This window comes from Electrona antarctica, assembly GCF_951216825.1.
Source record: "Electrona antarctica genome assembly, chromosome: 20".
NCBI lineage: Eukaryota > Metazoa > Chordata > Actinopteri > Myctophiformes > Myctophidae > Electrona > Electrona antarctica.
Genome location: NC_136801.1, coordinates 7,274,199 through 7,287,492, shown reverse-complemented (window position 1 = coordinate 7,287,492; position 13,294 = coordinate 7,274,199). Strand labels below are relative to the sequence as shown.

At 44.4% G+C, this 13,294-nt stretch overlaps 1 protein-coding gene across 1 annotated transcript in view; it reads left to right on the top strand.

Moving 5' to 3' along the window:
- stau2 (staufen double-stranded RNA binding protein 2) overlaps nt 1-13,294 on the top strand; it is a 149,518-nt gene that overhangs the window by 93,044 nt on the left and 43,180 nt on the right. The window lies entirely within an intron of this gene.

Genomic DNA, 13,294 nt, shown 5'->3' with positions numbered 1-13,294 from the left:
ACACACACACAGGCATCGTGTATTATTATTATTATTATTATAAAAGCAGATCAAAAAGATCAAAAAGCGTCACACCTGCAACACTTAGTGAGCTTGTAGATCAGCTTTTTTTATGTGTGCCGCACAACTTAAGTTTAAAGTACAGAAAACCCTACCCTCAATGCCTTAATCCCAACCCTAAAAACCTAACTCTATAAGGACCAAGAAAAGAGTCCTCATAATATCTATGTCTATACGCATGGGGGCAGTTGGTCCTCACAAGTATAGTACTGCACACACACACACACACACACACACACACACACACACACACACACACACACACACACACACACTAACACACACACACACACACACACACTAACACACACACTCTGGAGGAGTGAAAGGTATATTAACAAAGTTCTTAAAACACTCTTGACCCCTGGACTCTCTCCGCTCAAGTGGCCTAGCGTGGAACCTCTAATTGCTTCACACTAACAATGGGAGCCTTCCTATAGCCCCAGAGGGCTTGTTTACACACGGTCAGGTTGGTGTTATTAACATGCTATCTTGCTCTCCACACCCTTTACTCGGCCCTGACTGGTTCCCTATAATATTAACCCATTTTGACCTGAGATCAGATTCTATATTAATGTCTTCTATATCCTGACAGTTTTCTGAAAAAGCTATGTTTCTATGTCATGTCGTTCTTTGATTTTTCAAAATTATGAGCTTGTAGATCTGCTATTTTTCAATGGCTAAAGCATAACATAATGCTAACACCAAAAGCGGTTCCCGCCCAAAATGGGTTAACCAGAACTGTGCTTCGCGGATAAGGCTGAGTATACCCCAAAACTATGTTTCGTTTTCAATTAAACCTATACTGTATGTGACATAATTTAATCTAATCTAATGTACACACAGTACTTTTCCTGTCAGGACTTGGAGGATGCATGCGCTTATCTCTTTTTTTCTTTTTTTACGTCTGCAACCCCTGCCATCACAATGTGTAGGTGTGCATGCCATGCATGTGGTAGAGTATGTATCTAAACGGTGATTTACACTACAGATGACATGGACGCCACAAATTACATTGGACAAACCAGATGCGCTGGTTGAGCGTTATTTAAACACCTGTCCACCGGAGGCACAATACATTGACTGTGTAACAAAATCAACATATCTGTACATAATCCTTGCAATAACATGGAGCAGCGGGCGCCCGCTGGCCAAGTGGTCCAGGCGCCATGCCACATACAATATAGGCTCTGGCCTGACAGCGCGTCGCGTGTTTGAGTCCCGTTCATGACGACGATTTGCTGCATGTCTCTCCCTTCTCTCTCTCCGTCTTTCCTGTCAATCTTCACTTGATACTATCAATAAAGGCTCAAAAGCCAAAAACAAATCTTAAAGGGTGCATCGTGTCTCACGTCTCTCTCAAATAGCCCATATCTACAAGCTTGTGGATCTGCTATTTTCGTACTGCGAGACACACAACCGGCACGCCAACTAAATATAAATCAGGCTTAAAAGTCACACGCCTGAGTGAAGTGCGTTGCGATCGTGCTTTTCATTCCGTGCGTGTTTGTTCCTCCTGGAGGATGAAGAGGAGCATCTGAGGAAGAGCCCTCCAGCTCCACAGAGCCGGGAGGTCAGCGGGCGTTCCGCATTAGTGCCGCCAATCAATCGCTAGGCCTTGCGTAACTCTCTTTTCTCCTTTGTCTCATGAGAGAAGTGGATTAGGGGCTGCTTTAGACCTGGGATGATTAGTTAGGCCTGTTTAGAATGCATGGCACAAAGCAAAGCATACACATGCACGTCGTCTCTGGCTGCTGGCTAAAAACCTGTGCATGTCCAAAAGCCTTACTTTTCCAATGGATCCAAAGTATAGTAGATGTTATTTAGTCACAAGCTCTTGTTTATACTTTTCCTTGGTTCAATATTCATAAACCAAGAACCTTAACCCATTTTGACCTGAGATCAGATTCTAAAAATGTCTTCTACATCCTGACAGTTTTCTGAAAAAGCTGTGTCTCTATGTCAGTCGTTCTTCGATTTTTCAAAAATAGCAGACCTGAGTGGCGCGCTATGAGCTTGTAGATCTGCTATTTTTCAATAGCTAAAGCATAACATAATGCTAACACCAAAAGGGGTTCCCGCCCAAAATGGGTTAATAAACCATAGAAACACTTACCCACTTTTACTTTCAAATTCTTTCAAAAGTAACAAAAATCGTAATGTTTTTGCTACTTTTGCATGACACGCTTGTATGACAAAGTAGGGCATTCATTTACAAAACAAAATAAAAAAATCATCCACAGATAAATGGAAGATTCAAGGTTTCTGCCCAACGATATGCATGAAAATGAATGACATAATTGCGGGAAATGCAGCAATTTTGTATAACTCTGAGCTAAATCACACAATGCTGAACGCTGCTGCTTCCAGGTCAGGTAAATCCCAGAATTATATTCAGCCACTTGCCCTATTTTAGCAGCCAACAGGATTGGTAGAACAGAACAGGACATCTAGTGGCTTGCCAGTTACCTGTCACACTGACCAGGCTGTTTTCTGGTGGTTTACCATCTTAACAAAGGCATTTAGCAGACACTCTTATCCAGAGCGACTTACATTAACAAAGGCATTTAGCAGACACTCTTATCCAGAGCGACTTACATTAACAAAGGCATTTAGCAGACACTCTTATCCAGAGCGACTTACAATAAGCAAGGCAAATACAACAAATGCAGACAGACACAGTTTTCCGCCCCACGAAGGGAGGGACCTTCCGATGAAGGGGAGGGACTTTCGCCCTTTAGTTTTAGACCGCGCCGGTTGGGCGCTGTCTCAAACGAACTTGAGCCACGTGAGACACGAGCTAAAGCGAGCGAGTTGTCGTGTCGAACGTTGCGAAGTCACTAGTTGAGAAACAGTGAACTGAATGACCTGGTGAACTATGATGACCGTCCATCTATTATACATTTGAAAACATGTGCCCAAAAGCACGCACAGGAACAAAAGGCACCAGCTACTACGTCACTGACACGCTGCAACACGCTGCAACACACACTGCAACAACACACTAACACGTCACACACTTACCCTCCGCGTCGTTGGTTCCCTATCTCCTCATGTCGCGCCGCACGGCCACACTCGACACCAGCCGCGTAAAAATTGTCATCGCACTGCCACTAAAGCCGGCTCCCGTCCACACTCGCAAACAATATCAATATCAATAATAACCACAAACACGCCACAAGCACCGACACCCCCGCCTAATTTGTTGCCACGTCTATGAAAACAAGCACAAAAAAAATGCCATTCAACACGCTACTTACACACACTACCACTCGCTTACAATACGCGGACCTGGCAACACTACATTCCCTCTCCCATTGGCTCACAGCCCACCACGTGACCCACACAGGGAGGGAGACGATTGCGTGATGCTTCTATGTACAGGATTCTATAGGTCACCACTTTTGGTGTGACACACACACGGCTTCTGTTTACTAGAAGAAGAAGAACTACACAGCGCACACTCTGATTCTAACTTGGACACTTACCATAATGCTAACACGACCGCGTCGACACCTGGCGTGGTACAAGCGGGACAAACCCAGGCGCATATATGGATACCAACAACAACACTACACGCACACGCGCGCGCTGCAACAACAAACAGCTACGTACAGTGTGTGTGTGCGTGCGTGCGTGCGTGCGCGGGGGGGGGAATTTGGATCGCCTCGCGATGCCGCGACAATGGCACTACACTACACAGGGCTCGCCAGTGCCACTACGTACTCGCATTTGCGACTTACAATATCACCGTGCGAATTGTAACATTCACTTTGTAGCACCGCTGCGACTACACAATCCAAACTACTTTAGAGCTACACGTTGCGCCGTTTACATCCACAACAATGTGTCACTCTCTCGGTTCTGCACCGCTGCTGGAGAAGTATAGCACGGTCGAAGGCAGCGCAACTACTCCCCCCCCCCCCCCACACACACACACACACACACACACCAGAGAGGGAGGAGAGAGAAGAGAGCGAGAGAGAGACAGAGCACACACGTCTTCACGTAGGAACACAGATAGACAAAGACAGCGCTTTCCAGTCCTTACCTTTTCTCTCACATTGTTTTCTTAGCTTTGTGACTGACCAATGAGAAGCAGATTGTATTGTCTGCAAAGCAACTATGTGTCTGTCACAAATAAAAGTTCTGTCCTGCAAGCCCATGTCATGTCAACACAGACAAGGCAGCTGTGCGCGCGGTGACTCCTGCAAATTACACTGACCCAATATTATTTTGTACAACCTAGCAAAGCATAACATATGATGGTTTGGAGAATAGGCTGGTCTCTCTTTTTACAAGACATACGCCATTGCATACAGGTTCTCAACCTTTTTAATTTCAAGGACCCCCATAACTCTGACAGTAAAACCAAATGGACCCATAAGAGTCCCATTTGATTCCATTTGTACAGTATCAGAGTTAAAAGTTATAAAACAGTCCATTTGGTTCCATTTGTACACTCTCAGAGTTACACACCTGTAGGGTCCACTTGGTTCCATTTGTACACTCTCAGAGTTACAGACCTATAATGGGTCCATTTGGAACCCCCTCAAGGAACCATGAGGGTCCCTGGATCACACCTTTGAGAGCCACTGCTTTCAAAAAATACATAACTAATATAGAGCATATTTGATCAATTTAATGTTAGGCTACAGATTATTTTGACATCTGAATTTAACAGAACCGCCCACGCACGACACATGCACATGCACGACGTGCACGCGCATGTCCACATCCACATGCACGCGCGCATGTGTCCTCTTTTTGCTCATTCAGAATATGGTATGCCTACACACTTAAAATAATGCAAACACGCAAATTGCGCAAACGACTGCATCGACACCTGGCGTGGAACAAACGGGACCAACCGAGGCGCATATATGGATAAGAACAACAACACTACACGCGCGCGCGCGCACGCGCTGCAACACAAAACAGCTGCATAAAACGCGTGTCACTGTGGACTTCTGTATCTGTGGACTTCTGTATCGCAACGCGGGGCAACGCAACTCTGGGATGAGCGGGCCGAAGGCCCGCGAAATTCTAGTGTATTTACGGACAAGTTTGAGGTCAAGAAAAGAAAAGAAAAGAAAGAAAAAACTGAAAAATGGAGTTGGAATCTCAAGAGGGGGAAGTGCACCGGATTGTCTGGTTGAGTCATTATTAGGACATTAGTAGTAGTCATCAAATGGGCCATTGGTTGAGAAACAGTGGGATGTATACACATGGGATGCAGAGCAAGTGTTAGAAAAGCACTAATCTTAGCCCATATCCCCACCCAATACAACAGTGGTCCCCAGGTTGATTCTAAGTCAGGGTCATGGTCCCTCATTCACAATCAGTTGAAAACCCCTGGTCTACTCTAGACAATGCACTGTTAAAAACAATACTAGTTGTAACCAACCTTTTCAAGCCCAAGAGCCCATTTTATTCCCAATTGTAAGCCATGATCTACCACTAAAATAGGCTATGTTTAAAAAAAACACTTTTTGCGATTTCTGACAGGCTCAATGCAGGTGCACACATCCACACAAAGCCTATAGTTTAAATAAGAATAAATACTGATGGTTATATAATCAATGTCAAAATATTAAGACAAATGTATTTTTCCATAGTCAGAGTAGAGTAGTCACTGCTGTGTAGGTATAGTAGTGAGTGAGAGGCTGTTTAGTGTTTAGATCTGTGGGTTTTTATACCGTAGTTCTGTTCTGATATGCATGACTATTGTGCACAAGTAGCTCCCGGCAGGCAGTCACTGTCAGTCTGACACCCACTCACTCCGGGATCTACTTGAATGGCTCGTGCGAGCTACTGGTAGCTCCCGAACCCCTGGTCGGTTACCTCTTATCTATCTATCTATCTATCTATACGTTATAGGAAAGCAGGTAATCCGTTAATTTATCATCTGGTTGGTTTGTGTTGAAAGTGTCCTTCCCAAGTGGAACATCTGCACCAGAGTAGTATAAAAGAGAGTAATGACACTCCCGTTGACTCTCATTGTAACAATGGAATGCGGAAGTGCTCATTCTATCTCAATGGAATAGTTCCAGCCATAGGAGCAATGTTTGGAACTATCGCCCATAGGCACCCGCTTTGCGGCGAGATCAAAGCGTGTGTCTCTTACTACATTACGCTGATCTGCACATCATCTACCTGCTGTACCTACTGGTTCACAAAGCACTGAGTTTTGGACATGAGGTTTCCAACCTATGGCAGCAATAACTTAGTTTGTCAAGGCATTTTAGCCAATGGTTCTCAACGTGTGGTCCCGGGAGGGGTTCCAGGGGGTCCCCAGTGAAATTTGTTAATACGGCATCACAATCATCTTAAAAAATAGCAGATGTAGAGCTTGTAGATTTGAGCTTGACATATTGTAATGATGACAGAAGCTTATGGAAGTTTATTCCAATTCATTCCTTTTCCTTTTTTTGGTGGGGCTTTTGGTGGCGATGTGCACTGCCAAACTACAAGCATTTTGTTTTTGTATTTTGGTTATGTGCTCGGTATGCATAGTATAAGTTTGGGACAGGAGCGCTGACCAGTGATTTCATCCCGTTTCATGTGGGGCTGGTGTGTGTGCCAATCCGGTCATTTATGACCCAATGTGGAATCGTTGGCACGAATCGTTGTTGCAAAAAACAAACAAACACAAAAACATTTTATATAACACGTTTATATCACTCCTAAACATTTTGCCAAACATCACACACACTCCTATCCTCCTGGTGGAGACCTGTGCCCAGAAGGGCACTTTTTTCCAGTTTATAATCAATTCCCAGTGATGTTTCAGTGCACTGATGTAATTTTGGACACTTTTAATGCCAAATTGTTAAATATCCTGCCTTCATTGCATGTGTTTGATAATAACCACATTGTAAAAAAAAAAAAAAAAAAAAGAATGTCTCACCATGGCCTGGAGCGACAAAAAAAATATGAATGGCCTATTTCTCACCTAAAATGTTATCAGCAACTGTTTTGTTGAATTGTAAAGGTGAAATAGAGAAAGTTTCCAGACAAGCTGTCATTGTTCTTTTCTAAGCCCACATCCTCAAAACGCCAACAAACTGGCTACAAGTGAAAGCTACTTTGTTACACCTATCAACAATGTCGCTGTGAGATTGTGAGTGTAGGGTAACGTTATTGTTAACCCATCTTGACCTGAGATCAGATTCTAAAAATGTCTTCTACATCCTGACAGTTTTCTGAAAAAGCTATGTTTCTATGTCAGTCGTTCTGAAAAGGTGAGCTGGGACCTTGTCTAATCTCCATATTGTAGGCTAGTTTAACCAGAGCTTCTATTTTGAAGGAATCCCGGCACTGATTGTGTTAAAAAATCGGGAAAATGGCCCATCTAGTTCTCGATGTGTCAAGACGAAGTATAAAATGACGTGGTTAATCAATGTATTGATGTAAAAAACAAAACAGAAAAAAAATTATATGCTTCTCCATTATTCAATGAATCCAAAAAGTAATCGATAGAATGATCGCTAAGAAAATTGATACAGTAGTTGCAGCACCGAAAGATAGCCTGCTACTGTATATAACGCTGGCACAAAGACACACACGCACACACACACACACGCACACACCCCTCACATCGCAGTCACAAACTCTTGCCTATATCAATATTCCCATTATGTACAACATGGCTCTCATTGTCTCCCTTTGTGTGTACGTGCGACGTGCGTGTATGTGTGCTACGTGCACGACGTGCACACACATATGTGTGGGTGGGTGGGTGGGTGCGTGCGAACGTGTGTGAGCGTCTGTTTACACGTCTCTCCTCCAGTGCTGTTGGAGGGGCCTCACCCTCGGCTGGGGACCTGACAGCTTGCGATGGATGGAGCACGCTGGGCCCCGCTGCTCGGACGGCCTGATTACGCCATACATCAGCAGGCCCCTGACGGCCCCTGACCAACAGCCCTTTATCCAGCCTAAATGAACCAGCACACTGCTGGACAATACCACACAGCCACTGGACCTCAGCACCACTCGCACATATGGACTTACACACACACACAGTCACACATGCACATACACTCACGCGCACTCACACATTTGCCTACATACACGTATGCCTATGCGCGTGCACACACACGCACGCACACAGACTAAAAATAGCAGATCTACAAGCTTGTGGGGACATTTTCCCTTACAAGTACAGCAATACCAGTACACGCATTGATTATTTGATTGAATTCTTTTCAACATTTTGCAAACCATGCATAAATTACAATTACGCAAAGTGATACTAAAAGGATATCACAATCAAAGAAAAAAATACTTGACTGCTTATTTACATTGTGGTCTTGTTGTGTATTCAATTCATAATCAAGACATACAAGAAACATACAATACAAATCAGCAATACCAGGATGAATAACGGTTATATACCTATATAGTATGTACAGTACGTAGATACATACAGCATGCAGCAGGCATGCACAGTGCACACGCGGTCACACGCACATATGTCTGTTGCATGTAGCTTATAGTTGGCATCTGCCTGACCGTTAAAGAAAGATCTTGTATTTGGGGCCTCAACCCATTTTGGGCGGGAACCCCTTTTGTTGTTAGCATTATGTTATACTTTAACTATTGAAAAATAGCAGATCTACAAGCTCATAGCGTGCTACGAGCTTGTAGGTCTGCTATTTTTGAAAAATCGAAGAACGAATGACATAGAAACATAGCTTTTTCAGAAAACTGTCAGGATGTAGAAGACATTTTTAAGAATCTGTCCTATGTGAGAAATAGCCTAGTACTTTGTTTCATGATACCGGACAATTAGACTATTCACGCCCCTTACAAACCAAGCAACACTTCTCTCCTATATTTGGTCAAGCAAAGTGGTCTCTCTTAAACCACCCCCCCAGCCCCCCCCCCCTCTCTCTCTCTCCTTCTCTGTGGTTTGAAGCCCAGTGAATTTATGGGAGATTAACTTGTCAGAGAAGGCTTTTTCCATGGCTCACTTTACTGTGTTCATCATTCATACACATAACAGATAGCATTCCATGCTTTACCACGGTGGGCCCATCTCCTCATCACAGGTGTGTGTGTGTGTGTGTGTGTGTGGGGGGGGGGGGGGTGTCCATGTCCATGTCCTTTTTTTAACCAAGTAAAAATACTCTTTTCCATGCATGTGTGATTTTGTTTGAGCATGCTCAACAACGTGTGCGTGCGTGCGTGTGTGTGTGTGTGTGTGTGTGTGTGTGTGTGTGTGTGTGTGTGTGTGTGTGTGTGTGTGTGTGTTTTGATGCGTCTGCGTCTTTACGGGCAGACGTCCCATGTGTCTCGCAGGCCTCCTCAGCCCATTATGATCATAAGTCACTCTGTAGAGACTAGAGACACACCACTCACTCTGGAAGCTTTCAGTCACAGCTCATATACAGCCGTCTACACACAGTCACACACCGACAGGACCCACACACACACACACACACACACACACACACACCGACAGGAACCACACACACACACACACACACACACACAGACAGGAACCCCACACACACACACACACACACACGCACGCACGCACGCACACACACACACACACACACACACACATGAACCAATAAACTAACCTAAAAGCTATACCACAGAAGTGTGAATTAGGGACTTGGAGATTATTCTATCAATTATTTTTTAGATGAATCAACAAATCGATTGACATAGCACGAGTGACTAAGCCTAAGTCTCACATACACGCACGCACACACACACACACACACACACACACACACACACACGTTTGTATTAGTATACTTAGGAAGGAAGTATACTGTAGGACAGTGATTTTATGAATGCCAATTTCTTACTTTTTTGGCCATTTTTAGCCTAGCCTGAAAGTAGCATCCATTCTTTTCAAGGCATAGAGGGGCGGATTATAACTAGCGCTGGAAACTGATGCCAGCTCCCTATTGGTTCACTGACCTATGTGCCCGCCTCCCCTCGACCCCGCCCCCCTCCTTCTCCCCTCTCCGGTAGAACACAGCGGAGAACACTGACGTCACCAAAATTGGTGCGACAATTCCTGGGTCGTCCGCCCAGGGCTCTGGGCGGCCCCCAACGGGCCTAACTGTGTCGGCCCCTAAAAAGTACCATAATGTTAGGCCCGAAGCCCGATAAAGCCTGACAAAAAAACAAGAATACAATGGACAATGGATTACAATGGACTCGCCGAAATAAAGGATTTATGTAACTCACGTTAGGCTGTTAATGTTCCATTTCCATCATTCTAATCGATTCCATTTCCAGTGGTGGTGAGTAGCTCTGAAGTGAAGCAGTTAATTATGTCAAAGTATTGTCCCCGTTCGGTGTCCAAATAAAAAAGAACAAACATAGCCTACAAAGTTTACAAACCATCCACGCACCGCTCATCCAAACCATCCACGCACCGCTCATGTTTACAAACCATCCACGCACCGCTCATGGCGTGTCTCGACTCTCCACAGCTTACGGTCAGATCTGTTATTTTGGGCATATAACGAGGCACGCCGAGGGACGCGCGGTTATAATACTAAGCATTTTGGAAGTCAAATAGCCTGTAATAGCCTGCAGTGGACTGTAACATCGCGTGGTCATCATACACTTATGTTTAGCGTTTACAGAGTTATGTCATTTATGTGGATCGTTTGGTGAATGGTGATTAATGATTAGGTTATTCATCGCAGCCAGCTGGCTTTAACGAGATAGCTCAGTGCAACATGACGAACAGTGCCGTGCAACGGGGGTTTAGGCATAGTTTTACTGAGGTTAGGATTAGGAATAAGGTTAGGTTTAACCGTTTAAGCATAATTTACTTAGGTTACTTTAGGAATACCAGGCCGCGCAGTTCCGCGGGCTGTACGCCCAGGGCGAGTTGGTAAAGGGGCGACTCGTTTGGTATTCATACCTTGTGCTGACGCGACACTCGGCGTAACCCTGAAGCCGAAAACAACAGACCTACGTGTTACATGCATTGTTCACAACTGTGACATCAAAATGCATAGCCTGAACTGGAGCCAGCAAATGTACAATGTGCATTACTATACTTGTGAGGACGTCAACATTTTAGCCAAAGAATTGCTTTTTTGATGTGCAACACTGCCCTGTAACTCAGGCATAACTTCCACCCTGACCCCTAAACCCCTAAACCTCTCTAATCCTAATCCTAACCCCTTCCATGGGTTTTTTTCCTAATTGAAAGCCTAATTCCCAAAATCTGTTTTTACCATAAAAAAACATTTCTCTTATGTGGACCAGGAAAGTGGTTCTCACAATGTCTATTTCGCAAATGCTACTATGCTGGCTCTCACAAGTATAGTCACACACACATGCACGTACACACACACACACACACACACACACACACACACACACACACACACACACACACACACACACTGTGTGTGTAAAAGTCACATCATCAGAATGCATTTCTGTCATCCCTTCTCTATATCCACCTTTAATTTACGTTAAAGTGCCACATTGTCATACACAGTATGAATAATTTATGTTTTATTTATTTATGCATTTATGTTTCATGGTGACTTTTCTCATTATAGCTCTCTAAAGCAGATGGTACAGATACAGATACAGATACAGATGGAGTCAAAATCCCCTGTGTGTCAATGTAACCGCTAGTGTCAAAAATGGACCCATAAGGGTCCCTTTGGGTCCATTTTTGACACTCTCGGTGCTAAATGTACACTTGAGGATTTCACTGTGTTGATGTTCGCCACGTCTTTGACGAATAGGCCTCATTATCCTGGACAGGAAACAAGGCGATGACCAGGAGATGACCTGTCACCTGCTCGTTCAATGCATAGCTTTTTAGGAGGACCTTCAAAGGCATCTGCTCTGCTTCTCAAACTTTTGTTCCTTTAGACGACCCCCCAGTTTGATACGATAAGTTAATAGCTGTATTGATCCTGCTGGGGACAACAGTCAGTTGCCAAAGACAGTACAGCAGTTAAGAACAGATTACAGGGCAATGACTAAAGTACTGTAGGGAGCTAGAAAGACATCAGTCAAAGCAACACCATCACTAAGTTGGCCAAAAAAGAAAATGCATGTATACAGTATATAATGGCAACATACAACACACAACACGGTATACACCAGGGGTCCTCAACTAGAAATGCTGAAGGTCCACTAATCATTTTTGAAAAAGACTAAGGTCCGATCCCATGCCACGCAGCGCGGGCCACGCAGCGGCCAGCGGAGAGCGGGGCTCTATATTTTTTAGTACAGTCACACCAAGACAAGCTTATACAAATCGGATCCCCTTCCAACCAACCAATACTGGGGTGCAGAGTATGGAAATAAAATGTTTCACAAATATTCCCCTCCAAAAATTCACAGCAAATGAGAGGTATTGTGTTGAGGCACTTTTATTTTGTCAAGTTAATATGTTTTTTTTCTTAGTTTTTTTTGCCCAGGGTCCACAGAGAGGTGGTCCGCGGTCCGGTTGTGGACCCCGGTCCGCCTATTGGGGACCCCTGGTATACACCCTAGCATAGTGCAAGACAAAGTAACAGTACAAGAGAACACACAGAAGCATACAGTACCATACTGAACTGAACTGCTTGTTTCCTAGCAATCAGTCCACTCAGCGAGATGAGCGGCCGTCGTGCACCTTGTTATACTGTTCATAGCTAACGAAGCACAAAGGACTGTCTTCTCGGTCTATTGGTTTGTAAATCTATCATTGTCTCCGCCAGGCTGAAGGCATGGCAGAGACTATGTGTTGCACCCTGTCCGTCCGTCCGTGCGTGTGTCCGTCAGTCCGTCCGTTTGTCTGTCTGTGAGCAGCTAATCTCCGGCACCATTAGCCGACGCAGCGAAACTGCATGCACATTCCCTGGATGCCAGAGCAGAACCTCTGCCCCAATTTCTTTCTGATCAGCTTGTTATAGCGCCACATGTCGATTTGTGCAAAACACTACACCTACAGGTTTTTTCCAAACATCATGCAAATCGGTCATTAATTAAAACGGGTCTTTCAGATTATTCATATTCCATCCTGATCGGCTTCCAACGTTTGCAGGAACGCTCGTCCGTTTTTAACAATATGCCTCAAATAATGAACACGGCGTGTGACTTCTGTGAAGTACACTGAGTACAGACCCATAAGGGTTCCATTTGGACCCCAGTTGGTCCTCGGACCCAATGTTAAGAAGCAGCGTTAGATAGTTGAGTGGCGTGGAAGTGATCTAATGTACTTGTTTACGTTTTTATATGCTTT